Genomic DNA, 27,680 nt, shown 5'->3' with positions numbered 1-27,680 from the left:
CTATTTTTGGAGAATAGCAAGGCATTTTATTATTCACTGTTTCCATTCCTTTTTTTTTTTTTAATACTCAAGTATAGTTGATTTACAATGTTGTGTTAGTTACAGCAAAGTATCCAGCTATATGTATGTATATGTATGTATTTCAGATTCTTTTCAACTATAGGTTATCACAAGAATACTCTTTCCATTCTTTAAACATTTCCGCTGGTTTTGGCAAATTCACCTTCTTTTTTTTTCCCCACACTGTGCCACTTGCAGGATCTTAGTTCCTTGACCAGCGATTGAACTTGGGCCCTCAGCAGTGAAAGCACAGAGTCCTAAGCACTGAACAGTCAGGGAATTCCCAGCGAATTCACATTATCCTCATGACTGTATTTCAGGGTAATTCCAGGTATGTTGGTGGATTCATCATCAGTCCACTGTGTATCTTTCTGTAATATTGAAGAGCAGCACTCTGCAGCTTGCATAAACAGGGCAAAGGTGGAGGGGTCTCTGGTCAGCTTCTTCCAAGTGGCTGGAGCCTTGCATTAGGCAGGTTGAAGTCTAAATATGTGTCCAATCTCATGGGTTAAAGTCTTACAGGATTGTAGCAGGAAAACATCATCCAGGAGGGTAATAGTTATCAAAAACCAAAAAGCCCCTTGGAAAGTATTTTCTGGAGCTTCTTCACTTTGCCTTCACAGAGATATAAAATCACTGTCATACCTGGCAAAGCTTGCCCATACCAGCTGTCAAAGAGGCCTGTCCAAAGACAAAATGCTAAGATCCTCTTGGATAAAGATCGACCATTGTTACTGTCACAACACAGAAGGCATCTTCAGGTTCCTTCTCTTTTAAGAACTTCAGGATGTGTCCTGCATGAATTGTGGGCTTTATGTGTTCTCATTGCACTAAAGGAACACTCTGTTACAGAGATAAGAACTAGTTCTAGGAGTTTTACTATCTAGCCATAGCAAAATGCTTCAAAGTAGCCCTTGAGTCATTTAATATATTTTTCACTGATAACTCTGGTGTTTCCCAAGAGATCCATTGCACTGTGTAACCATGCTGCATTTCTCAGAAGAAGATGTCTTTCTGTAAGGGTTACTGAAAAAGTGTTCAAAGTCTTGGGGAGCCCCGAGATGGGAGGTGACCCAATCTGATGCAAATGCAAAGTAATGGATCCAAAAAGACCATTGTCTGCCTGGAAGTCTTCCATCAAAAGCCGTTACGTCTCATACTGTGACACAAGCACTGGGCGCTTTGAGTTGAGAGCTGTTCTTAGTGTCTGTTCAGAGTGCTGTCCTGCGTGCCTCTTTGGGGAGGAAGATTCCCATTGACGTTTTCACCGTTCTAGGACAGGCATGTCTGGGCCTAAGAAAATACTGTCTGGGCTGTCTTCACCCAACAATAGTTTATTATTCTGAGAGGAAAGGATGATCCAGAAGTTAAAAACATGGCTTTTGGAGCCACATTGCCTGGCTTTGAATCTCATCTCTGTCACTGTGTGACCTTGGACAGATTACTTAACCTCTCTGGTCCTCAGTTTCTTCATCTATAAAATAGAAAATATATTTCATAGGGTGCTTTCAAATTTTTTTTTGTTTTTCAAATTTTTTTTTTTTTGATGTTCATTTTATTTTTATTACTTATTTGGCTGCTGTGGGTCTTGTGGCACACAGGATCTTCCATCTTCATTGTGGCATGAAAAAAATCTTTAGTTGTGGCATGTGGGGTCTAGTCCCCCCAACCAGAGATTTAACCCAGGCTCCCTGCATTGGGAATGCAGAGCCTTAGCCACTGGACCACCAAGGAAGTCCCAGTGCTGAGTTAATTTTTTAAAATGAATGTATGCACACCACTTCAAATGAAACCTGGAGTACAGGAAGGTTTATGTGTTAGCCAGTCACATCATCCAGGACCCAGGGAAGGGCCCTCGGCATAAGCCCTCAGCAGTGGCAAGACCATTTCTTTCTGGCTGAGATCAGTGGATGGGACAAAGCCCCCTGTTATGAGTCAGGATTCCTAAGTGTGTTCCCACCAGACCTGCAGGCTGTGACCTTGAGCTGTGATCCTTTTCTCCTTGGTCCTATTTCCCCTTTTGTAAATTGTGGGGGTTGGACATGGCAGGGGGGTGGTCTCAGAGGTGGGGTCCTCATAGTGAATGACTGGGACAGAAGCAGAGACATGAACTAAAATGACAAAGCAGAAATCCAGGATGATCTTTTAGGGCACCCGAAGGTAGACCAGTGAGCAGGAATACTGCTGGCCTGGGGGGGAACGGTGGCATGCTCAGGTGAGAGACCTAATTTCTGCTTGGGTTGGAAGAGATGAGAAACCCCATCCTCTCCCACCACCTCCCACCCTGAACTCCTTGGCAGCATGCAGCAGCGTGGCACTGACAACTCCTTTGCCTTACTCTAGCAGTCTAGTTTACTGCAGAAGTGTAAAGTGTTCATGCTGAGAAAAGCCTGGAAAGTTTCAGTAAATGCTTCCCAGGGGTTTATCTGTGCCAGGGACTGGAATTCAGGGAGAAAATGAACTGCCTTCTCCTCCTGGGAAGTGATGCTGGCGGGAGCAGGACATGATGCTGAGAGGATACGATGCCTGAGAGGACTGTGCATAATTCCTAGGGAGGCTCCTTATGGGAGAGACTTGGGGAAGAGCCAACTGAGGGCCATACATCGCAGCTGTGGCCCCTGGGAGACCTCATATCCATGCTGACTTGGAGGATGCAGGAGATAAGAGGGAGGTCTTGGCTGCCTCTGGAGAGGTTAACCTGCCAGTTACACCAGGAAGAGGCAAAGATTAAAGGTCAGGGAGAGCCTTCTTTGCTGGTGACCCCCTTGGGGAAGGGTCTTTGGCCTGGTCCTCCTAGGAGTCACCCTATGGAATGAAATCCAGTTCACTACTTTTACAGATGCCAAGGACAGGGCCAGGTGCTGGAAATAAAACCCAAACTAAAATGCAGCTCTTTAGGGACTTCCTTTGCAGTCCAGTGGTTAAGACATACAACAAGAGCAAATGAACAAGAACAGGAGCGCTGGAACCAGGATAGAACTTTCTCCTGCAAAGTACCCCCAGCTTCCTCTACTGGCAAAAATTAACATTGTAATTGCAACAATAGGGATTAAAGGGTCTGATCCATTATCGAGAGCAGATCATGAAAGGTTGATTTAGCTCTGAGAGGCAATAAATTGATAACTAGCGCAACAGTCAAGAACTTTAAAACAGCCATTATGAATATATTCAAGGATGGAATGGAAGAGACAGACACAATAAATTAACAAATGGATAATCTTAGCAGAGAAATGGAAACTATAAAAACGAACCAAGTAGAATTAGACATCAAGATGGAGAGTAGCTAATTAGTTTTTTGACGAAGGATCCAGAGAAATTCAATAGGGAAAGGAAACTTTTTCAACAAACTGTACTGAAAAAACTGGGTAAATATATGAGATTGTTTATGATCCTAAACAGAAAAGGTTAAGAGACAAAGCTTCTAGAAGAAAGCATTGAAGAAAATCTTCATGATCTTGAGCTAAGCAAATATTTCTTAGACTGGACTCAGAAAGCAGTAACCATAAAGACTGAGAAATCAAAATGTAAAACTTCTGTTCATCAAAAGACACTTAAGAAAATGAACAGGCAAGTCATGGGCTAGGATATGTCTAGATCCCAGTCTATATTTGTAACTCATATTCTGCAAAGAGTTTGTATATATATTATATAAAAATTCACACATCAATTTCAAACACAATTAAATTCATACACCAATTAAAAAGCACCATAAAAATAATAGTGAAAAGACTTGAACAGACACTTCACCAAGAAAGATATACAAATGGCCAATAAGCATATGAAAAGGTAAATTGCATCATTAGTCATTAAAGAAATGCAAATTGAAACCAAATGACATATACCGTTTCATAGTCGCTAGAATGATTAAAACTTAAAAGACTGACAGTAATTGTTAGCAAAGACATAAAGCAATTAGAATTCTCATAACTGTTCATGGGAATGTAAAATGATAAAACCACTTTGGTAAACAGTTTGGAGGTTTCTTTTAAAGTTGAACATATACCTACTCTATGATCTAATATTTCTACTCCTAGAGATTTACCCAAGATAAATGAAACTTTTTATCCAGACCTGTGTCCAATTGTTCATGGCTACCTTGTTCCCACTAGCCAAAATCTGGAAACAACCAGTTAGCGTCCAACAAGTAAATAGATTTAAAAGATTGTAGTATATCCATAAAACGGAATACTACTCAACATTAAAAAGGAACAAAATGTTAATTCAAGGAACAACATGGATAAGTCTAGAAACATTATGCTAAGTAAAAGAAGAGACAAAAGAGTACAGATATCATGATTCCATTTCTATGAAATTCCAGAAGAAGCAAAACTAAGCCAGATGATTGGAATCAAATGGGTGATTACCTAGAAGAGGGGGTCACAGGTTGATCACAAAGGGGCAGGGAATAACTTTCTAGGTTGATGGGAAATGTCTATACCTTGATTAAGGGGGTGATGGCATGGGATTATGCATTTGACAAAACTCAAGAACCGTATATCTTATCTTTTACATGTATTTATTTGGCTGCACCAGATCTTAGTTGCAGCACGTGGACTCTTTGATCTTCCTTGTGGCATGCAAGATCTTTAGTTGTGGCATACAGAAACTTTAGTTGCAACATGTGGGATCTAGTTCCCTGGCCAAGGGTCAAACCCAGGCCCCCTGCACTGGGAGTCTTAGCCACTGAACCAACCAGGGAGATTCCCTCAATGAGCTATATACTTAAAATGTCCATTTTATTTGTAAATTATACTTGAATAAATTTGGTTTTATAAAGGGATTTATTGAGCATGTACTAGATGCCTGGTTTGTGAACTGTGAAGAAAGAATGAACATAAAATAAGTTTTATAGAAAGAGAGGAACAAAGAGGAAGTAGTCGAAGATATACAAGACAAGGAATAACAAACAAGGTATTTAAGAAGATGAGAAAGGAAGGACACTTAGAGCCTGGTTGGCTGTGGTCAAGGAGAAGGAAATGGCAACCCACTCCAGTATTTTTGCCTGGAGAATCCCATGGATGGAGGAGCTTTGTGGGCTACAGTCCATGGGTCGCAAAGAGTCAGACACAACTGAGCGTTTCACTTTCACTTTCACTTTGGCTGTGGTCAGCGTGGTAGACACTGAGACAAGAAAAGGAGGACAGTGGAAGGAAGAGCTGCTGAGAAACAGGCAGAGGGCTGTCAGACCATGCCGTGGTCCCAGCTGAGCCTGATAGACTTGAATCTCTGATTGCCCCAAGGATAGAATTTCTGCCGGAGTCCAGCTCCAGAAGCCAGGGATTCAACCTGGAGAGATGAATGGTGTCGGCGATGAGGCAGCCTCTCAGTTTTCTATGGACTGCCTGTTTATTTCAAGTTTAAGATTCTCTTTAATACTTTTACAAAAACATTAGGCCAGAGGTTTGACATTTTCAGTTCCCCCTCTCCCAGATTTATTATCTCCATAAATCACTGTTGCTCTTCAAACAGAGTTCCTGCTTCAGTGATTCTCTCAGAATCAGCCTTATCATCTATTATCTACCTCCTCTAATGTGTCCTATAGTTAACTTGTGATTACATTGTAACTCATGCTACATTCCTCAGTTTACTACTTATCTTCCTAAATCCTGTTTGCCCCTAACATCCTGAGCTCACTATCTCTTAAAAGGGCTTCTAGCTATAGTGTCTCTAAAAATTCCTAACTTCTATGCTGCTGCTAAGTCACTTTAGTCGTGTCCGACTCTGTGCGACCCCACAGACAGCAGCCCACCAGGCTCCCCTGTCCCTGGGATTCTCCAGGCAAGAACACTGGAGTGGGTTGCCATTTCCTTCTCCAATACATGAAAGTGAAAAGTGAAAGTGAACTCGCTCAGTCGTGTCTGACTCTTAGCAACCCCAAGGACTGCAGCCTACCAGGCTCCTCCGTCCATGGAATTTTCCAGGCAAGAGTACTGGAGTGGGGTGCCATTGCCTTCTCCACCTAACTTCTATAAGCTATAGTAAAATATGCTAACTTTACAACATTCCTTAAATCTTTAACTTCTAACTGTTTTAATTATTTCTAAGCCCTAAATTCAGTAAACTCCTTTGCCATAAACATTCTCCTCACAAATAGGCTTCAGATAGCAATCCCTCCCATGGCCTCAAGCTACAGCCTATGTGCTCATCCTGGAACACTCTTTTGTAAAAGTCCTTAAACAAATGTCAATGATTAACTTTATGAATTATTTTCTGAGCACAGCTGCAGAAGGCTTTGTGCCTTCTCACGCTCCTCTCAAGAACAATAAGCACCTTAATATTCCTTTTCAGTCAACTCAGCCAAGGAGAGGAAAAGACAAGTCAAAATTACAAGGCCTAACTCCTTTATCCTGGGACTGTGCCTGCGGAATGAGGAGAGGGGTCTGGGGCTGTGCCTCCATTTTGTCAGTAACGCCTAGCGCAGCTCCCGACAAATTTCTCCAGCATTGCTTGTTGAACTAGTGGAGAGGCAGGGAGTGGGTACAAATTGTGGGGTGTTTAAAAACATGTGTCATGGATGGGAAAAATAATAAGAGTTGGAGGCACTGACAACTACCGATAAACAGGAGTTAGGCTGGGAGGGAAAGGAAGTGAAGCCAGGAGGGGAGCAGAGGGAGGAAGTGGAAGGCTTGTGGGACAGGCGGAACAGGTAAGAGCGCTAGAAGCAGCAGGTCTCGATCCCGCTGGGTCTGGAATTGATGATTTGTGGTCTGGTCTATTCCTCTCTCTCCTGGGCTTCTCCAGCGGCCCGGTGGTAAAGAATCTGCCGGCAGTGCAGGAGACACGGGTTCAATCCCTGGGTCAGGAAGATCTCCTGAAGGAGGAAATGGCAATATTTTTGCCTGGAAAATCTCATGGACAGTGGAGCCTGGCAGGCTATAGTCTATAGGGTCGCACAGAGTCGGACATAACTGAGTGACTAGGCACACCTACACCTCTTTCTCCTACAGACACAAGACCTAGGATTTCTTTGGTGCTCTTTTTTTCAGTGAATTCCTCACATTTATTGAAAGCCTATTGTATAGTAATGCAAATTGGCATGAAGTGAAAGGTTTGTGCAGATTTTCTCCACCTAATAGATACATTCTCCTGAGGCTGTATTCATACAGAGCTCTGTGTGCCCACCTCAGCAGCATACTTCACACTGCAATTTAAAAAAAAAAAAAAAAGTGTTTTATTTACTTATGTATTTATTTGTCTGCATCGGGCGATAGTTGCAGCCTGTGGGATCTTCAGTTGCAGCATGTGGGATCTAGTTCCCTGACCAGGGGTCAAACTTTGGACCCCTGCATTGGGAGAGCAGAGTCTTAGCTACCTGACCACCAGGGAGGTCCACCTCACACTGCCCTTTTAAACCGAGAACACAGCTACCTAATCTTAACATTTTCACACCCTTTAGCCAGCAATTTCACATCTAAGAATTTATTCTTACTGCTGCACCTGGACATGCGCAGGCTATTTGTTTTAATGCCATTTACAATCATAAGAGGAATAACACACCAGGAGGCTCGTTAAATGAACAATAGTACTTCCATGCAATGAAATACCATTGTATCCATTACAAGAAAAAGAAAGTTCTTTCCGTATCAATATGAACTGGTTTCAAGGTGTTTAAAGTGAAAATGAAAATAAGATACCGAACAGTATTTTGTTTTATTATTTGTGTAAAAACAAAAGCACATGGACACCTAGAAACTGGACACTAGTCACCCCTGGGGCAGTTCTGCAGCTTAGGGACAGGAGAAGGACTGATTCTGTACTCCACACCCTTTGTACCTTTATAATTTTGTGTTAGTTTACCTTTAGAATTTTGAGAGGGTAAGAGAGTTTGAGAAATGGAAAGAGAGGCGGGGGAGTGGGGGCAGCAGTGAGAGAGAGTATAAATGAATTACTTGTTAGTGTCTGGAGGACAGAGGGAAACCTCAACCTAAGAATGAAGCCCTAAGAAGCACCTTCAGGACTTTACCCCCAGGGTCGCTCAGTTGTCACTGGACATTTCAAGCACCTATCCAGCTCCAAACAGCTGCATCTCAGAGGGCCGCTCTCGCTGTCTGGAATTGGGATCCACCACTTATCTCTGTCCAGACACCTCTCCTTTACTCAGCTTCCTGGCGACCTCACTTGCCCAGAGCTCAGCTAAGAAGCAAAACATGTTTTAAACTGACTCTGAAGTGTCATCATACATGTCACTAAAGCTCATGCATTTGTTTGATCCTAACTCAGAGCCCACTTCCCTTTGTGAGCATCTTTCAGGTCCCTGGAGTTGGTATGAGTATTATTTCTTTATTAATTAATCAGGCTGTGTCAGGTTTTAGTTACGGCATGTGGGATCTAGTTCCCTGATCAGGGAATCGAACCGGGTCCCCTGCATTGGGAGCTCGAAGTCTTAGCCCCTGAACCACCAGGGAAATCCTGAGGGTTATTATTATTATTTTTTTTTCTGAGGGTTATTTTAAACTGAAGACATTTTAGGGGTTTCCCTGGTGGTGCAGTGGATGAGCCAATGCAGGGGACACGGGTTCGATCCCTGGCTCGGGAAGATTCCACTTGCCTCAGAGCAACTAAGCCCACATGCCGAAACTACTGAAGCCCCTGCACCTGGAGTCTGTGCTCGGCAACAAGAGAGGCCCTGCAGTGAGAAGCCCATGCACCACAGTGAAGACTAGCCTCCACTAGAGAATGTCTGCACACAGCAATGAAGACCCAGCACAGCTGGGTCTAAATAACTAATAAAAAAAATAAACTGAAGACATTTGAGACACAGCAGGTATAGAGAGAAGCCTTTTGGAGCTTCCCTTATCTGACTACAAGGTAAAACCTTTGAAAGCGAAGGTACCGTAAATCCCTTCTTCCAGGAATCTTCGCTCCCTAGAGAAAACCAATCACTGGATGAGAAATTATATAAACTAACATTATCACTAAACGTTCATACCTTCCATTTGTTTCCCTGAAAGTCACTTTGTCTTCCCTAAAAAAGGCTCATTTGTCCTTCCCATACAAGCCCTTTCACCCCTTCCCTTTCCCCTGTTAGGCTGGTATGGAAACTCCTATTTCTAGATGTTCAGTGAGCCATTTCATCTGAATGCTCCCACATGCATATGAATCAAATTTGTGCATTTTTCCTCCAGTGATCTGTCTATCATCAGTTAGCCCCTGATCACTGGACCTAAACTAGTAGAGGAAAAGTTTTCTCTCCTTGCTGAGTTGTTTTTTTTTAATACTTATTTTTATTTACTTGGCTGCACCAGATCTTGGCTGTTTCACACAGGATCTTTGGTCCTCACTGCAGGATCTCTTAGTTGCAGCATGTGAACTCTTAGTTGTGACATAAGGGATCTAGCTCCCTGACCAGCAATCGGACCCAGGCTCCCTGCATTGAGAGCACGGAGTCCTAGGCACTGGACCACCAAGGAAGTCCTTACTTTGCTGAGTTTTACCTGAGCTTGGTTAACAGACCCATTGGAAAAAAGGGACAGCAAATTATAAGAAGAGAGGAATGTTATTTCACGCAGAAACCTTCCTTCAATTTCACTAAGTGATAGATGACAACCTAACTGTTGCAGGGAAGACAGAAACATCTATTTCAAACAAACAAACAATAATAAACTCAAAGAAGTGCAGGTTATTTGCCACTTTGCATGTCCTGATGTCATGAGGGCATCTGGAATTAGCCCACAGCCCAGCCACTGCTATCTGTAATCATGGCCCATGTTTTAACACAAAGAGCTAAATTCTCTTCGGGGCTTTCTGATGGAGAAAAGAGAGCAGAGCGTGTCAGGGAGATTTCTATGTAAACCTTTTAAAACTGTCTGAGGGTTAAAGGCATAAACCCCATCACTTTGAGATGTTGACTTTTACAGAACAACTCATTCCCCTAAGGTTTCACGTCAGTGCAGCGGGAGGGAGAAGGGGAAGGTTTGTTCAGTGCTTAGACGATTACAAAATCACAGAGTTCAAATAGACAAAGGAAAATCAACAGCAGCTTGCCTCCATGGGCTCTTTTTTTTTTTTTTTTCTCCATGGGCTCTTGAATGAGCCCAGCAAGGGAGGAGTCTGTCTGCCCAAAAGGCAGCAGGGCTCAAAACCAGGGTCCAGATTCTTGCTCTGCAAAAACCTCTAGATGAACACAGTCACTCGATTCTCTAAGCCTGTGCTTTGTCTTCTGTGCAATGGGAATAACAACCTCTAAGCTCTTGGTGTTACCAAATCGTTGTGATTATTTAATTCAGTTCAACTTACTCTAACAAACATTTACTGAGAATCTACTGTGTGCCCTGCCTGGCACCAGGTAATCCCTGTAGGGAGAACGGAAAAATGAATAAAACATAGTTTTTTACTTCAAAGAGCTTGTCATCTGGCAGGACCAAATTAACTACCAGATGGTGTGAGATAATAGAAAATATCTGTTGGTCTCTGTTCCTGGTTCTTGACACAGAGCTCCTGAAACCCTTGTAATTTCCTGGAGGATAGCAGTGAATTGTATTCTAAAGAGGAGACTCTGGGTGGACTCCTACTTGTCTCCTGGCTGGAAGGACCAAACCATAATCAGAAACTTGGAATTTTCAGCCCTGCCCCCGCTTCCTCTTGAAAAGGGAAAAAGACTGAAAATGGAGTTATTGATGGATCATTCTGATGTGATGAAACCTCCATAAAAATCCCAACTGTATGGGATTTGGAGGACTTCCAGGCTGGTGAGCAGGTGGAGATTTGGGGAAAGAGGGCACGGAGGCTCTGCAACTTCTCCCTGTGTCTTGCCCTGTACATCTTCCATCTGTCTGTTCCTGAGCTATAGTCTTTCATTATATACCAGTAATCTAGGAGGTAAAACGTTTCTCTGAGTTCTGTAAGTCTGAGTTAGCAAATTAATGAAAATCAAGGAGAGGGTCATGGGAACCTCTGATTTATAAGCCAGTCAGAAGTACAGGTAACAACCTGAGCTAGTGACTGACATTGAAGTCCAAGGAGGGGTCATTGGGCCCTCCAGCCTATAGCCCATCAGGCAGAAGCACAGGTGGTAATCTGGGGGCTGGGGGTGAAGAGTCGAGGGAGCAGTCTTGCGGCACTGAGCCTCAGCCTATGGGATCTGATGCCATCTCCAGGTAGATAATATCAGGATTGAGTTGAATTGTAGGACACACAGCCGGTGCCCCAAGAATTGCTTGTAGGTGTGGGAAGACCCCCCTGTCCCATACACACACATCGAAAATCAGGTCTTGGAACGTACTTTAGATGGGAAAGTGCCTTAGAAAGGAAACCCTCCTCTACAAAAGTTAAGCGTCAGTACTTTTTCTGGAAGTTTGGAGTTTGTGGTGACACTCTTACTAAAGGAGCAGCTTAGCTTAAAACCAGGTTTAGCAAATTAAGTCCTGGGAGAAGCACCCTGTCCAAGCCCTACCACCCAAGAATCCATCTTTCCTGTAAACCTTTCCAAGAAAAAGATGCAATTCCACCCTCCAAACCAAGAGACCCCTTGATCCTGCTGATCTAGCCTCTCAAAGCCTCTGGAATCAGCCCCCTGGCACAACTGGAGTCCTGCTCACAAGTTGCCCTTATGGATAAGGTGTTAGCAGAACACAGCCGTGCCCATTCATAATATCCATGGTTGATTCATGCTTTAACAGCAGGACCGAGTAGTTGGTAAGAGACTGAATGGCCCACAGAGCCAAAAAATATTTTCTATCTGGCCCTTTATAGTGTGGTGATAAACAGAAATTAGCCACTATTACTTGCGGTTGGCAGAGACACTAAGGCAGGCAGAGGAGTGGGAAAGCTTTAGAAAAGTGCAGGCTTCAAATGTGCCCCAACTGGAGGCTGCCGGCCTGGGGAAGCTGAAGATGAGAGGCCAGACGCCGGGCGACCTGTGTGACTGGTTAGCGGCCCATACTGGCTTCCTCTGGTTGGTCCCAGGTTGGAAGCAGGGACAAAAACTAGGGGCATTGTCAGTTATTAATCAAATCCTAGCTACTTGAGACCAGCTCTTACCAGGGTTATTTTTTGGCTTCCTGAGCTGGTGGCTCTGACAGATGGTGGTCTGACATCCTGCAAGTCTGACTTATAGATAACAAGCTGGCTTCCTGAGCTGGGTACTGTAGAGGATGGATTGGTTTCCTGGACAGAGTGCTGTAGATTATGGGAAAGGGTCCTATTTTTATAGAGGATCTGTCTATTTTCCATTTGCGTGTTCAGTCTCTCAACAGAAGTTACCTTATTCCAGTGGTGATCATTTTGTAATGTATCAAGATATCAAATCACTATGTCATGTACCTGAAACTAAATTTGTAAGTCAATTATGCTTCAGTAAAAATATATATACATATAGATGTATGTATGTGAAGTTTGCCTATTCCAGGATTAGGTTAAATGTTTTCAGTGAGTGGGTCCTAGATACCTGGGTAAGTTACTTCAGATCTCTGTGCTTCTGTTTCCTCATTCATAAATTGAGGATTATGATAGTTCTTGCCTTGTAGGGTTTTAGAAAAATTAAGCCCATGTACAATGTACCCAGCAGAGTGCCTGATACATAGTGTGTCTCGGTGAATATTACCCACTGTATTGCAATCTTCCCACAGAGTTCCTTCAAGGCAAGGTCTGTGGCTTTTGTCTCAGTTGTCCCAGCTTCTGTCAGAGGGTTTGACGCATAGCAGCTATTCAATAAATATGTGATGAGTAAGTGAGTGACTTGTAAGAAACCAGAAATAGAGGGAACCTGGGCCGCCCATCTCAGATAGAGGATAATCTCTGTATTGTGTTGCGTGTGTGCTCAGTCGCTCAGTTATTACTATATAGTGAAAAAGGCCTAAACTTGAGGACCCCCATTCCCACCTGGGTATTCCAGCCATAACCCTGTCTTAAAGCTAAGGGAATCCTGTTCCCCACCGACTAGACCCAGGGGAGGCCCAGTGACGGGGGAGTCTCTGACTCTCAATGATACTTTGACTTTACTAAATAATTCCTGTGTTTTCTCTAAATTGCCTATCTTTTTGGGAGCCTTCCCACTCCTGTAATTGGTGCTGTGGAAGTTGGTGTCAATATTTACAATCTGATTCAGTAGTTTCCAAGGCTGCTCTGATCCTTCAATTTAATAAGAAACAACAGCCAAGCAAGATATTCCTTCCCCCTGCACCTTTGACCTTGACAGAGCTGGCCTCGCAAGGAAGTGGGGCCTTGGATTCCAGCAGCTGCTGCCGGATCCTCTCCCAACCTCCAGTCCCTCTGCCTGGGTGCAGCACCCAGTCTGAGCCCCACCACCCAGGAATCCATCTTTCCTGTAAACCTTTCCAAGAAAGAGACACAACTTCACACTCCAAAACCAGAGACCACTTGGTCCTGCTGATCTCTACTCTTCAAGCCTCAGGAATCAGCTCCCTCCCCACCAGCCCTTCTGTATTTGTCGTGTCTTGGACCCTCATGACTCCTCCCTTGAGCTCCAGCAGTGCCCTTCTGACTCCAGCCTTCCTCTGCTCCATCCCAGCCCCTGGTCCAAAGAGATGACCTGGTCACTTTTCGGTGTGCAACCCTCCAAAAACTTCCCATCACCTATAAGTTAAAGTCCAGCACCCTTCAAATGGCATCTGTGGCTCTTCCCTGAGCTCTCCCAGCCTGCTCTGTCCCTACCACTTCTGCCCTGCACTTCACCAGAGCTGCCGAGCTGTCCAAGATGGTAGTCAGTGGTTGCCTGCAGCTCTATTAAATTTTGATTAAGATGAAATCAAATTAAAAATTTAGCCTCTTAGTTGCACTATCCACATTTCAAGCGCTTAATTGCTAAAGGCTACATAATGGACAACATAGAGATAAAACATTTCCATCAACACAGAAAGTTTTACTGAACTCTTCTAGAAAAAGGTTTTGTGTTTCTCTGCACACATCATGGTACTTCACCCTGCCAGATTTTTACTCATGTCTCTGTCCGAATACTCACCCTCCCCTCTTTCCACTGAGTGATTCTTCAAGACTCAGCTCAGGAGTCACTTCCAAGAAGCCTTATTTGAAGCCCTAGGCTAGGGTGAGTGCTGGGTTTCTGGGTTCTTAATAGCACCTCACATTAGCTAATGTTTATCTGACCACTTACCATTTGCTGACATATCTGTCTCCTCTGGGAAATTGTGAGTTCCTCTAGGGTAAAAACCGTGTCTTTACAGGCCCAGCGTCCCCAGTACCCAGCATGAAGCAGGTGTCCATTACTGTTGGCTGAACTCATACTAACAGAACACTCAGCAGTGCGTGACCACAGGACAGGATTTAGCTGTGTGTCAGTGAAGACCCTCAAGTAGAGAGAAACCAATCAAGAGGAAAGGGGACTGGATGGTTCAGTAACTGGGAGGTTTAGGGGCAGTTCTTGCTCTATGCATGATGGGATCCAGAGGCTCAGAGCATGTTATCTGGTCCCCTCCCCAGTTCTTGGCTCTACTGATTACTGTAGCTTTTTGCCTTTTCCCACATGTCATACAAATGAAAACATATAGTATGTAGTCTTGAGTCTGGCTTCTTCCACTTAACGTAAAGCAATTGATATTCATACATGCTGTTCTGCACACCAATAGTTCATTCTTTTTTATTGTTAAATTTTGTTGTATGAATGCGCCGTATTTTATTTATCTATTCTCTACTTGAGGGCCTTTTGGGTTGTTTCCAGTTTGGGGAAATTATGAATAAAGCTGCTATAAACAGATTTTCAATTGTCTTGAGTAAATACCCACAAGTGGGCTTTCTGGTTGAATGGTAAGTGTTTAACTTTGTACAAAACCGCCAAACTGTTTTCAGACAGACTGTATTTTTTGCATTCCTGCTAGCAGTGTATGAGCACTGCAGTTGCTTCGCATTCTCACCAGAACTTGAGTTTGCTGGGTTTTTTATTTTAACCATTCTAACACATGTGTAGTGGATCTCACTGTGGTTTAAGTTTGCATTTCCCTAATGACTAATTCATTTGAATATTTTTCTATGTGCTTTTTTTTTGCGATCTATATATCATCTTGGGGGAAGTGTCTGTTCAAATGTTTTACCCGTTTAGTTGACTATTTTTTATTGAGTTTTATGAGTTCTTTATATATTCTGGATTCAAAGCCTTTATCAGACATACATTTTGTAAATATTCTCTCCCAGTCTGTGGCTTGTCTTTTCACTTTTTAATGTGTCTTTTGAATAGAGGAATTTTTAAATTTGAAGAAACTCATTATTTTTTATTTTATAGGTTATGCTTTTAGTGTCATATCTAAGAAATCTCAGCCTAACCCGAAGCCATAATGCTTTCTCCTAAAAGTTTTGCAATTTTAAGTTTTACATTTATGCCTAAGTCCTTTTAGAGTTCATTTTTTTTAAGGTGTGAAGTATGGATTGAAGTTCTTTTTTTTGCATATGGATATTTAATTATGCTAACATCATTTCTTGAAAAGCCTTTCTCCATTGAATTCTCTCTTTATCTTTGCCACAGATTGACCGACCAAATATACGTGGATCTGTTTCTGGACTCTGTTCTTTTCCGCTGATTCACCTTCCTCCCCTCACCATGCTGTCTTGACCTCTGTAGCTTATGGTAAATACGGAAATCAGGTAGTGTGAGTTTTCCAACAGTGTTCTTCTCTTCTTTAAAATTGTTTTGGTTATTCTAGTTCTTTTGCCTGTTTATATAAATTTTAGAATCAACTTGCAGACTCCGCATTTCTCTGGGGAATCCACTGGGGGCAGGGGCTGCCTGGTCAGGATCCACACCTCTGTTGGTGATTTACTATGAGGTGGTTCCAGGACAGAATGGTGACTAGTACAAGACTCTGAGACTGGACTGCGCGGACTCAAATCCTAGCTCCAGTTCATCCCACAACTTGGGAAAGATACTTGACACCTCAGTACTCCATTTCCTCTCCTGTAAAATGAAGGAAATGGTCGCACCTGTTTTATGGGATTTTTGTAGGATGGCAATAACACGTGGAAAGCAGAACAGTACCTGGCACACAGTAAACCCCTGATAAGTGTTGGCTATTATTTGTATTTGGAGCAGGCAATGGCACCCCACTCCATTACTCTTGCCTGGAAAATCCCATGGATGGAGGAGCCTGGTAGGCTGTGGTCCATGGGGTCACTAAGAGTCAGACATGACTGAGCAACTTCACTTTCACTTTTCACTTTCATTCATTGGAGAAGGAAATGTATTATCTTTACTGATCTCAGTCTTTCCCCTTCTCTCTGCACTCCCACTAACATTCCACAACTGCTGAACTACTGATTTTTCTCTCAAGGACATTTCTCAGGCTTTTAAGTCACTTAATAGTCAGCTTATGACATTGCCATGGCCCTCCTGGAAGTTCAATATACAGATATTTGCTGTTTCACCTTATCTGTTTCTTCTCATTTTGACATTTATGGAAAATCTGTTCTGTGAGCAGTACGATTTGGCTTGGTAGTGAAAGGCCAGGCTGAGGGTTGCCTCCTGTGTCCCGAGACTGAAGGCCAAGTACAGTGATTGCCGTACACCTGCCGGCAAGCAAGGGCTGAGCCTGTCCTCTGACTGGGTCCATTCTTCCTCCATCAGCGTGGCATATGCCAGGGGCAAGGATTTGATCTGTCTGGATCCAGCAGATTCTCCTCAACAGGGGAATCTACTTCCCCCACAGGGTCAGGAGTTGTGGGAGAGTGAAGTCTCAGGGTCTCTGATTTATCAGTGATCTCAGAGGTGTTCTTACCTTTCCCAGTGGAAAGGGGGCTGTGTCTACTCTGATGCTGAGTACTTTTTTCTACATAGTTTAATAATTTTCACAGTCATAGTTTGAAAATGGATTGCTTTTTTGCTGCCTTCTTTAAAGGAAGTCACTGAGTATCATTTAATATTTCCTTGATAATTCAAAGCCATAATCATGTACATCAATGGTTACATTAGGATTGTAGCTGAAATTCAGCCCCTGAACACTGGTACCAAATTGAATCTCAGAGACAGAGTTTTGGGTGAAGTAGGCTTCCCTAGTGGCTCAGACAGTAAAGAATCTGCTTGCAATGCAGGCGAACTGAGTTCGATCCCTGGGTCGGGAAGATGCCCTGGAGAAGGGAATGGCTACCCACTCCAATATTCTTGCCTGGAGAATTCCATGGACAGTGGATCCTGGTGGGCTACAGTCCATGGGGTCCCAAAGAGTCGGACACGACTGAGTGACTAACACTTTCACTTTCATAGAAGAATAACTTTACTGTTTTGCCAGACAAAGGGGGCCACAGCAGGTTAATGCCCTCAAAGGTGTGTGTCCTGACATGAAGGGGCTAGTGAGGAGTTTTCTGGTAATGGTTCAAAGAGGAGGGCATGATCAGTTCATGGACATTCTTCTGATGGGTTGGTGGTGAGGTAACTGAGTGTCAGCACCATCGAGCTTCTAACTGGTTCTGACTGGTCTGGGGTCTACATCCTTGTTAACTTCTTCCACCTGGTGGTGTGCTCAGTATCTGCTGCAGCTGCTGCTGCTGCTAAGTCGCTTCAGTTGTGTCCGACTCTGTGCATCCCCTAAGATGGCAGCCCACCGGGCTCCTCTGTCCCTGGGATTCTCCAGGCAAGAATACTGGAGTGGGTTGCCATTTCCTTCTCCATCAGTATGTGCAAGGCAGCTCAAAAATATTGTGTATATCCTTTGTGGGGGGGGGGTAAGTTTTATTAGTATATATTTGGCTGCACCAGGTCTTAGTTGGGGCATGCGGATCTTTTCGTTGCAACATGCAAGTTGGGGATTGAACCCTGGCTCCTGGCTGAACCTGGGCCCCTGGCACTGGGAGTGTGGAGTCTTGGCCACTGGACTACCAGGGAAGACCCTGCCTTGTATGTCCTTTGAGGGGAGAGCCAGGACCCTGCCCTAAGGCTGTACTATTGTTTCTAGGCTGCTCCTCCATTGTCTCTGCATCCCCTCCCTTCCCCATTAGCAACTGTGTGAACCTGCCCTTTGGAACTCAGGGAAGATCATGGAGGCTGAAAGAAAACTATTTCCTACAAATGAGAAAGCAGGGACACACGAAGGCTTTTGTGTCCAGGAGCCCCACAGGGTCCTGCATGGTTTCAGGATGTCATGACTTGGGCCTTTTGAGGCACACAGGCTATTTCCATCCTGCCCTAGTTCTCTCAGACCTTCCTGTGGATTAAGTGCATGGGCTTCCTCCTCTGTCAGCACTTACCTATTTCAGGGCCCATCCCTTTGGTGTCTAAACTGAGACATGGACCTGAACACTAGCAATGTTCCATTACTCATGGCAAAAACAGTGAGCAAGAGAAAAGCAGCTCATGGGAGCCAGAAGTTGGTGGGACACCCGGAGCTGGGCTGCCCCCACTGAGCATCAACCTTCAACAAGACCACTATTAGAGCCAAGCCAGAGGATGACAATGTTGGGGCCCAGAGAAGGCCACCCCAACATGTGCCTCAATGGCATACTGATTATGTTACCTAAAGAAAAAAGTGAAAGTATTAGTCATTCTGTTGTGTCCAACACTTTGAGACCCCATGGACTGTACCAAGGCTCTTCTGTCCATGGGATTCTCCAGGCCAGAATACTGGAGTGGATAGCCATTCCCTTCTGCAGGGGATCTTCCCAACCCAGGGATAGAACCCGGGTCTCCTGCATTGCAGGCAGATTCTTTACTGCTGAGCCAAAAAAAGCCAATGCAAGAGGGACACTCTGACCCTCCTCTCTATCTCTCTGAAAGCAGGAAATAAACCTCTCCTGTGACAGGTACCCTCCTGACGTCTGCAGGTGGAAGGACACACTTATCACCAGAGATAGAGATTTTAAGATGAAAAGCGTTACCTAAATAAAACTTACTGCTTCTTTAACTCACTACCCCCAGTCCAAACTCTGCTTAGATTTTTCACTAATTAAGCATCCAAAACCCAACTTTCTTTGTCCTGTCAATTCCTCACTATTTTGTCTAAAAAGTATAAAATTGCCTGCTTTGATCACTTCTTAGGTCCCATTTCTATGAAACTTCCAGTCCATGAATGTGTCTCTTTTTCTCCTGTTAATCTGCCTTGCGTCAGTTTTATTATTTATCCAGTCACAAGAACTCAAGATGGGGAGAAGGGGGAAACCTTTCCTTCCCTGACAACATCATGGACTACTCCCTCATCATCATGCCTGAACATAGGCCAAACAGAACATTGTCCAAACCACAAAAACGACCAAACATCTCTCCTATTTGTCTACTATGAGTGATGGCTACTTAAAAAAAAAAACAACACAGTTATAACTTTCGCCTCGTTTCATTCCCATGTCTTCTAGATAAGAAATATTAAGATTCCTGGTGATAGAATTACCTCCACTTTCTGATACTGTTCAGTTCAGAACAACATCCTGCTTCTTTGAATACTCCTCAGAATCACCTGCCGAGGGGCTTCCCTGGTAGTCCAGTGGTTAAGATTCCGGGTTTCCACTGCAAGGGGAGTGGGATCAGTCCCTGGTCAGGGAACTCAAGATCCCACATGCTGCATGGTGCGGCCAAAACAAAACAAAACAAAAAATCATCTGCCATGAGCCCCAGTACTTAATAGGTCCTTAAATCAAAGAAGAGGTTCTCAGTGGAATTAAGGAAGGATAGTAGGGCTGTTGAGAAGTTTTCTGTGTCGTTCAGATCCCAAAGCCTTGTAGAAACCAACCTACTATGCTTAAAATGTGAGTGAAGAATCATTTGTATATCTGTTACACATTTCGGATCAGCACAAAATCCAATTAGAAATGTGATACCCGCCTCTGGTGCATCCACCTCCACCCCACTCCTGACTATCCTGAGAGGGATGTGCTCAGTTGTATTGCATTAAAGAGAAGAAAATTTTAACTGCTCAAAAAATTATTGGTAGAACAATGTCTGCCAACAGAGATTGCTTCAATAATGGAGCCCAAAATAGAACAAATAAAGCTGTCGAGACGTCTGTGGGTTTAGTGTCGGTGAGCATCCCCCGCTATTCAGAAAACATAAAAATGATCTTTGCCATGAGCAAGTAGCATTTTATTTCCATAGGGGAAGAATTTCTCATTTAACTCATTTCATTTCCTTTATGAAACAGGAAACATACTGCTCACTCTTTTTGGAAGGCGGTAGCTAGGAGTCAGACACAACTGAGCGACTTCACTTTCACTTTTCGCTCTCGTGCAATGGAGAAGGAAATGGCAACCCACTCCAGTGTTCTTGCCTGGAGAATCCCATGGACGGAGAAGCCTGGTGGGCTGCAGTCCATGGGGTCGCACAGAGTTGGACACTACTGAAGTGACTTAGCAGCAGCAGCAGCAGCAGCGTGTTAAAAATGCATCTGAGTATTAATGTGAGACTATTCAGTCCATCGCAGTTAAGTTTGAAATCCAGACTAAAGTTTTAAATGTGAGAAAAGAGAACGCGTGGTCCAGAGGATGTATTTCATTTCAGTCTTCTCTTCCCAGGGTTGTTCAAGAAAGATTTTAGGGCCCTTTTGGAAAAGATTGAGGGCAGGAGGAAAAGGGGGCTACAGAGAAAGATGGTTACATGGCATCACCGACTCAATGTACATTAGTTTGAGCAAACTCTGGGAGATAGTGAAGGACAGGAAGTCTGACATGCTGCAGTCCATGGGGCCCAAGGAGTGAGACACGACTTAGCTACTGAACAACAACAAAAATTTAAGCAGAAGGGAAGTTGGCATTTCATCTCAAGTCGGAAACTGGAGCAAGTGAGGACCTCACTGCAGGGGGTGCTGCCCCCTCCTCCTTCTCTTCAGTTCAGTTCAGTCACTCAGTTGTGTCTGACTCTTTGCGACTCCATGGACTGCAGTGCACCAGGCTTCCCTCTCCATCACCAACTCCCGGAGTTTATTCAAACTCATGTCCATTGAGTAGGTGATGCCATCCAACAATCTCATCCTCTGTTGTCCCCTTCTCCTCCTACCTTCAATCATTCCCAGCATCAGGGTCTTTTCTAGTGAGTCAGTTCTTTGCATCAGGTGGCCATAGTATTGGAGTTTCAGCTTCAGCATCAGTCCTTCCAATGAATATTCAGGACTTATTTCTTTAGGATGAACTGGTTTGATCTCCTTGCAGTCCAAGGGACTCTCAAGAGTCTTCTCCAACACCACAGTTCAAAAGCAGCAATTCTTTGGTGCTCAGCTTTCTTTATAGTCCAACTCTCACATCCATACATGACTACTGGAAAAACTGTAGCATTGCCTAGATGGACCTTTGTTGGCAAAGTAATGTCTCTGCATTTTAATATGCTGTCTAGGTTGGTCATAACTTTTCTTCCAAGGAGTAAGTGTCTTTAATTTCATGGCTGCAGTCACCTTTTGCAGTGATTTTGGAGTTCCCAAAAACAAAGTCTGTCACTGTTTCCACTGTTTCCCCATCTATTTGCCATGAAGTGATGGAACTGGATGCCATGATCTCAGTTTTTTGAATATTGAGCTTTAAATCAACTTTTTCATTCTCTTCTTTCACTTTCATCAAGAAGCTCTTTAGTTCTTCTTAGCTTTCGGCAGTCTTGATTCCAGCTTGTGCTTCATCCGGATCAGCATTTCTAGATTGCCAGGAGAAATATCAATAACCTCAGATATGCAGATGACATCACCCTTATGACAGAAAGCTAAGAAGAACTAAAGAGCCTTTTGATGAAAGTGAAAGAGGAGAGTGAAAAAGCTGGCTTAAAACTCAACATTCAGAAAACTAAGATCATGGCATCTGGGCCCATCACTTCATAGCAAATAGATGGGGAAACAATGAAAATGGTGACAGACTAATTTGGGGGACTCCAAAATCTCTGCAGATGGTGACTGCAGCCATGAAATTAAGAGACACTTGCTCCTTGGAACAAAAGTTATGATCAACCTAGTTAGTTCAGTTCAGTTCAGTCACTCAGTCGTGTCTGACTCTTTGCGACCCCATGAATTGCAGCATGCAAGGCCCCCCTGTCCATCACTAACTCCCGGAGTTCACCCAGACTTACATCCATCGAGTCAGTGATGCCATTCAGCCATCTCATCCTCTGTCCTAGACAGCATATTAAAAAGCAGAGACACTACTTTGCCAACAAAGGTCTGTCTAGTCAAAGCTATGGTTTTTCCAGTAGTCATGTATGGATGTGAGAGTTGGACTATAAAGGAAGCTGAGTGCCAAAGAATTGATGCTTTTGAACTGTGGTGTTGGAGAAGACTCTTGAGAGTCCCTTGGACTGCAAGGAGATCCAACCAGTCCATTCTGAAGGAGATCAGCCCTGGGATTTCTTTGGAAGGAATGATGCTAAAGCTGAAACTCCAGTACTTTGGCCACCTCATGTGAAGAGTTGACTCATTGGAAAAGACGCTGATGCTGGGAGGGATTGGGGGCAGGAGGAGAAGGGGATGACAGAGGATGAGATGGCTGGATGGCATCACCGAGTCGATGGACGTGGGTTTGGGTGGACTCTGGGAGTTGGTGATGACAGGGAGGCCTGGCATGCTGTGCTGTATATCAGTTAGATAAGCGGGCAACAGTGTACAGCCTGGACTCCTTCCCTGATTGGAACGAGTCCTTCTCTTATGTTCTCAAGAACTCAGTGGATGAGGAAGAAGCCCCAGCCTTGAAGTCCAGGGTAATTTTCCATTCTCCTGCAGACTGTATTCCTAGCTGCTCTGCCTCTACAGTGCCCTGTATCTGCCTACAAGCAGGAGGAAATAATTATTTTTCCCAACATGGCAGTGTTTTCTCTTTCATTCCTTATTGAGCTGTCATTAAGTCATGGGATTCTCTGGGGAAATCACTTTAATCTCTTTGGGGGTGGCTTACAAGCCCCTGAAGGTGATTCAAGTACATCCAGGCAATATATCACAACTGAATCAGAGAACGAGCAGTTAGAAAAACTCATTTGCTATTATTTCACTGGATTGTCTCTCTGCAGAGGTGCCCCTCCCCGCCACCCATGGCATCCTGCCACTGCCTGCTCCCCTCTGGCGCCTTCTCAGCAGCTGCATCCCCTACTTTTGCTCTCCACTCGCTGACTCCTAGCCCTGGCTACTGTCTCAGCTGACTGCCTAAGGCCCTGAAAGACCCCATTGGGAGCATGAGACCCCTTTCAGGGGGTTCTGCAGTTAAAGACACAAGAAGAACCTTCAAGAATCCAAGTTACTGTGTTGGGACCATAGGGGAGGAAAAATGCCTTTTACCTTCTGCCTTTCTAGGTTCTCTTCTGGAGCTCTGTAATAAGAGACAGAAAGCACGAGAAAGATATACACATTTATTTAATGTAAATTTTACTTGATACAGGGGCCCTGAAGTCCTCATAAGGGAATGAATGATCCAAAGAAGCAGTCAAACCAAAGCACCTTGATGCTAAGTTTCATGAGGCGTGGGAGGTGGTGGGAATCTGTGATAGAATATGAGCTAATAGCTGGAGGGAACTTACAAAGTGTTCAGATTCCTCTCAGTCATTCCCCACCCCCACCCCCATCTTGGCGATAAGGTTGCTCCTTTCCTCCCAGTATATGGAGCGCACCTCTTCACGTGAGGTTTTGTGACCTGCTTCAGGGACAAAAGGTTCGCAGGTAACACTACTGGTAAAGAATCCGCCTGCCAATGCAGGAGATGCAAGCGACATGGGTTCAGTCCCTGGGTCAGGAAAATCCCCTGAGTAGGGAATGGCAATCCACTCCAGGATTCTTGCCTGGAAAATTCCACGGACAGAGGAGCCTGGCAGGCTACAATCCGTGGAGCCGCAAAGAGTTAGACACAATTGAGCATGCATACATCAGGGGAAGGTCAAAGAATCCTTCCCACAATTGCTGTTTCTCAGATTCCTTCAATTTAATATGCTAAAGTGCCATCTTTTCAAGTAGGTTGTCCTCAACCCTATCAGGATTACCGGCAGTGGGCCTGGTGCTCTGCAGCAGGGAGCACAACTCCAGGCACTGGGGCAGGCTCAGTCACGCTCCCTGTCTCTGTCTCTCTCTCTCTCTCTGTTTCTCCCTCTGCTTTCCTTTGTCTGCTTCCAATCCCAATGAGCCCAGCATTAACTTTCTCAATACACAAGCTGCCAAATACTCCTTTTAAACTTGCATATTTCCCAACCATCCCCATCTTCCAGAAATCTCTTCTACACAGAAGACATTTACTGAACAGAATTGTTAAGACACTAGCCTGTCTACTACAGATTCTGCTGATAGTCAGATGCTTAACTGTCTTCAGGATTTTAACTACTCTCATCTGTGCAATGGAAATAAAGCATGGATTAGTCCATAGTCCTTTTCAGTTCAGTTCAGTCGCTCAGTCATGTCCGACTCTTTGCAACCCCATGAATTGCAGCATGCCAGGCCTCCATGTCCATCACCAACTCTCGGAGTTCACTCAAACTCATGTCCATCGAGTCGGTGATGCCATCCAGCCATCTCATCCTCTGTCATCCCCTTTTCCTCCTGCCCCAAATCCCTCCCAGCATCAGAGTCTTTTCCAATGAGTCAACTCTTCGCATGAGGTGGCCAAAGTACTGGAGCTTCAGCTTCAGCATCAGTCCTTCCAATGAACACCCAGGACTAACCTCCTTTAGGATGGACTTGGATCTCCTTGCAGTCCAAGGGAGTCTCAAGAGTCTTCTCCAACACCACAGTTCAAAAGCATCAATTCTTTGGCACTCAGCTTTCTTCACAGTCCAACTCTCACATCCATACATGACCACAGGAAAAACCATAGCCTTGACTAGACGGACCTTTGTTGGCAAAGTAATATTTCTGCTTTTCAATATGCTATCTAGGTTGGTCATAACTTTCCTTCCAAGGAGTAAGTGTCTTTTAATTTCATGGCTGTAGTCACCATCTGCAGTGATTTTGGAGCCCCCAAAAATAAAGTCTGACACTGTTTCCACTGTTTCCCCATCTATTTGCCATAAAGTGATGGGACCAGATGCCATGATCTTAGTTTTCTGAATGTTGAGCTTTAAGCCAACTTTTTCACCCTCCTCTTTACTTTCATCAAAAGGCTTTTGAGTTCCTCTTCACTTTCTGCCATAAGGGTGGTGTCATCTGCATATCTGAGGTTATTGATATTTCTCCCAGCAATCTTGATTCCAGCTTGTGCTTCTTCCAGCCCAGCGTTTCTCATGATGTACTCTACATAAAGTTAAATAAGCAGGGTGACAATATACAGCCTTGACGTACTCCTTTTCCTATTTGGAACCAGTGTGTTGTTCCATGTCCAGTTCTAACTGTTGCTTCCTGACCTGCATATAGGTTTCTCAAGAGGCAGGTCAGGTGGTTTGGTTTTCCCATCTCTTTCAGAATTTTCCACAGTTTATTGTGATCCACACAGTCAAAGGCTTTGGCATAGTCAATAAAGCAGAAATAGATGTTTTCTTGGAACTCTCTTGCTTTTTCCATGATCCAGCAGATGTTGGCAATTTGATTTCTGGTTCCTCTGCCTTTTCTAAAACCAGCTTGAACATCAGGAAGTTCACGGTTCACATATTGCTGAAGCCTGGCTTGGAGAATTTTGGGCATTACTTTACTAGCGTGTGAGATGAGTTCAATTGTGCAGTAGTTTGAGCATTCTTTGACATTGCCTTTCTTTGGAATTGGAATGAAAACTGACCTTTTCCAGTCCTGTGGCCACTGCTGAGTTTTCCAGATTTGCTGGCATATTGAGTGCAGCACTTTCACAGCATCATCTTTCAGGATTTGAAATAGCTCAACTGGAATTCCATCACCTCCACTAGCTTTGTTCGTAGTGATGCTTCCTAAGGCCCACTTGACTTCACATTCCAGGATGTCTGGCTCTAGGTGAGTGATCACACCATTGTGATTATCTTGGTCGTGAAGATATTTTTTGTACAGTTCTTCTGTGTATTCTTGCCACCTCTTCTTAATATCTTTTGCTTCTGTTAGGTCCATACCATTTCTGTCCTTTATTGTGCCTATCTTTACATGAAATGTTCCCTTGGTATCTCTAATTTTCTTGAAGAGATCTCTAGTCTTTCCCATTCTATTGTTTTCCTCTATTTCTTTGCATTGATCTCTGAGGAAGGCTTTCTTATCCCTCCTTGCTATTCTTTGGAACTCTGCATTCAGATGCTTATATCTTCCCTTTTCTCCTTTGCTTTTTGCTTCTCTTCTTTTCACAGCTATTTGTAAGGCCTCCCCAGACAGCCATTTTGCTTTTTTGCATTTCTTTTCCATGGGGATGGTCTTGATCCCTGTCTCCTGTACAGTGTCACAAACCTCAGTCCATAGGTTTATCAGGCACTCTATCAGATCTAGTCCCTTAAATCTATTTCTCACTTCCACCGTATAATCATAAGGGATTTGATTTAGGTCATACCTGAATGGTCTAGTGGTTTTCCCTACTGTCTTCAATTTAAGGCTGAATTTGGAATAAGGAGTTCATGATCTGAGTTACAGTCAGCTCCTGGTCTTGTTTTTGCTGACTGTATAGCGCTTCTCCATCTTTGGCTGCAAAGAATATAATCAATCTGATTTCAGTGTTGACCATCTGGTGATGTCCATGTGTAGAGTCTTCTCTTGTGTTATTGGAAGAGGGTGTTTGCTATGACCAGTGCATTCTCTTGGCAAAACTCTATTAGCCTTTGCCCTGCTTCATTCCGTATTCCAAGGCCAAATTTGCCTGTTACCCCAGGTGTTTCTTGACTTCCTACTTTTGCATTCCAGTCCCCTATAATGAAAAGGACATCTTTTTTGGGTGTTAGATCTAAAAGGTCTTGTAGGTCTTCATAGAACCGTTCAACTTCAGCTTCTTCAGCATTACTGGTTGGGACATAGACTTGGATTACTGTGATATTGAATGATTTGCCTTGGAAACAAACAGAGATCATTCTGTTGTTTTTGAGATTGCATCCAAGTACTGCATTTTGGACTTTTTTGTTGACCATGATGGCTACTCCATTTCTTCTAAGGGATTCCTGCCCGCAGTAGTAGATACAATGGTCATCTGAGTTAAATTTACCCATTCCAGTCCATTTGAGTTCACTGATTCCTAGAATGTCCACATTCACTCTTGTCTTCTCCTGTTTGACTACTTTCAATTTGCCTTGATTCATGGACCTAACATTCCAGGTTCTTATGCAGTATTGCTCTTTACAGCATAGGACTTTGCTTCTGTCACTAGTCACATCCACAGCTGGGTGGTGTTTTTGCTTTGGCTCCATCCCTTCATTCTTTCTGGAGTTATTTCTCCACTGATCTCCTCCAGTAGCATATTGGGCACCTACCGACCTGGGGAGTTCCTCTTTCAGTATCCTATCATTTTGCCTTTTCATACTGTTCATGGGGCTCTCAAGGCAAGAATACTGAAGTGGTTTGCCATTCTTTTCTCCAGTGGACCACATTCTGTCAGACCTCTCCATCGTGACCCACCCGTCTTGGGTGGCCCCGCAGGGCATGACTTAGTTTTATTGAGTTAGACAAGGCTGTGGTCCTAGTGTGATCAAATTAGCTAGTTTTGTGATTGTGGTTTCAGTGTGTCTGCCTTCTGATGCCTCTCGCAACACCTACCATCTTACTTGGGTTTCTCTTACCTTGGACATGGGGTATCTCTTCATGGCTGCTCCAGCAAAGCGCAGCTGCCTCTCCTTACATTGGATGAGGGGTATCTCCTCACCGCCACCCCTCCTGACCTTGAACATGGAGTAGCTCCTCTCAGCCCTCCTGCACCCATGCAGCCACCGC

General features: G+C 44.0%; 1 pseudogene; it reads right to left on the bottom strand.

The window, feature by feature from the left end:
* LOC102270589 (archaemetzincin-2-like) lies at positions 1-27,637 on the bottom strand (annotated as a pseudogene).
* Between the last annotated feature and the right edge of the window lie 43 nt (positions 27,638-27,680).

The sequence above is a fragment of the Bos mutus genome, chromosome 11, assembly GCF_027580195.1.
Source record: "Bos mutus isolate GX-2022 chromosome 11, NWIPB_WYAK_1.1, whole genome shotgun sequence".
NCBI classification, from domain to species: domain Eukaryota; kingdom Metazoa; phylum Chordata; class Mammalia; order Artiodactyla; family Bovidae; genus Bos; species Bos mutus.
This window is presented reverse-complemented; position numbering and strand designations above follow the sequence as displayed.